This window comes from Petaurus breviceps, unplaced genomic scaffold, assembly GCF_028583685.1.
Source record: "Petaurus breviceps papuanus isolate PSGF00001 unplaced genomic scaffold, PetGlider_PUasm1.0 90602, whole genome shotgun sequence".
Taxonomy (NCBI): Eukaryota; Metazoa; Chordata; class Mammalia; order Diprotodontia; family Petauridae; genus Petaurus; species Petaurus breviceps.
The window spans coordinates 2620575-2622548 of record NW_027187283.1 but is presented as its reverse complement, the minus strand read 5'-3'; positions in this window follow the sequence as shown (position 1 = coordinate 2622548).

The window sequence follows — 1974 nt, the reverse complement described above, 5'->3', positions numbered from 1 at the left end:
AAATTTCAAAATTATGCTGTGTACCAAAAATACGTGCTTATTATAACTTCTTTAAATAAAAGACACAGTAAAAATGGAAATGAAAATGTCTTTTATAATTGGTAGCTATAAATATTGTTCATATCAGTCCTTATTCACCCAAATTTTTACTATCTGGGACAAATTGTAAGCTGCAGATTATTGTAGATTTTGGCTTTTGTCCCTTTTGCAAATGAAATGGCAAACAACAAAGTGGTTATAAATAAGTAAAATAAACTATATATATACATATACATATATATGTACATTTGTAAGTGTATATGTATTTATGTATGTAAATAAAGCAAAGATGTAACACTCTAACAGAGGTAAGGATAATTTAGGAAATTATAGCAACACTATCTTCCTATTTTATTCTAATGTCAATTGGCATATAATTGAGTATTTTTAGATAGTGCTTAATGAAAACATGAAAGATGTTATCTTTTAAGAACATTGATATTTATTCAATTCATTAAAAGCAAATCAAATACTTTTGTGTGTACAAAGGAGTGGGTCAAGAGAATTGTAATCAGAACACTCTCATTCAATATTGAGTATTCTCCCCAGCCCCCCACCAGGTTCTATCTTTACCACCTTTAATTAGCTTTATGTTTTTTGGGAGGTATATATAATAGCAGGATTTGTACATAGTAACAGGATTCTGATCAACATTTTCAAATCTAAATTAAACAGCCATATCACTTTCTACATTGCTTTTCCTTCCTTTGTATTTATTAATCTCTTTTGATCATCCATTGTTCAACCAACAAATACAGAGAAAAGTAGATTGGCTTTGGGGACAGAAATCAGAGAATCTGAGTTCAAATCCTAGCTCTGTTATTATTATTTTTTTCTCTTTTTTTGGAGGGCAATTGGGGTTAAGTGTAAGGTTACATGGCAAGTTTTTTGTGTTAAATGTTTGAGGCTGAATTTGAGCTCAGGTACTCCAGGGCCAGTGCTCTATTCACTGTGTCACCTAGCCTCCCCAATGTTATTAGTTTTTAAGTCTTAGTTTCTTCAACTTTTAAATAATGTGGATGAACTAGATGGCCTGTGAGTTTCCTTTTATTTTTAAATCTATGCATAGTGCAATGGTTTTATCTGTCAATCCTAGTTCTAGGTGTTCTACAGCAATATTAATAATAATATCTAAAGCTTTGGTTATTAGAAAGGATTGCTTTTTGTGTGACTGAGATTGACAACTCTAGTGAAGATACTGATTTCATAGTCATCGAGATGCTTAAATCATTTAAAATTTAAATGAAAAAGTATCAGTTTTCTGAGTGCAAAATAAGCTGTATGACTTTTTGAATAAAAGTCAAAAAATGGGGATAATATCATTCAGAATGTTCGGAGTGCACTCTAGATATTAGTTTGTCATCACTATCTATTAATTTCCCGCAATGTGACAATTGAGTTATCCCTACCATTGAATAGGTTTTAAATAGGTTATAATAGAAGCACAGATTTAAGACCAACAGAAAAAAACAATAGATATATTTACATGTAATATTATTTATGCATATTATAGATAGATGAATACACACACATATATACAGTGTGGGAAATTCCCACATACAGTTAGACGAAAATGATGTATCAGTTGTGTGTGTGTGTTTTTTTTTTTCTTTATGGAGGGGGGAAGGCAAGGCAATTGAGGTTAAGTGACTTGCCAAGGCTACATGGCTAATAAGTGTTAAGTGTCTGAGGCCAGATTTGATCTCAGGTCCACGGTCTGTGCTCTATTCACTGTGCCACCTAGCCACCCACAGTTGTTTTTTCTTGCCTACCTTTTTTTTTCTCTTTCTAAAACCTCTCTTGATATGGAAACTGAGGAAGAGGCATTTTGAAATTAAGGTGAAGCCAATGTGGTAGTACTAGGTGGCTGAGATTCAGGAAGTTTTAGGAAAACTTCTGTGAGAACAGTAAAACTTTGGAGGACCTCCCAATAAA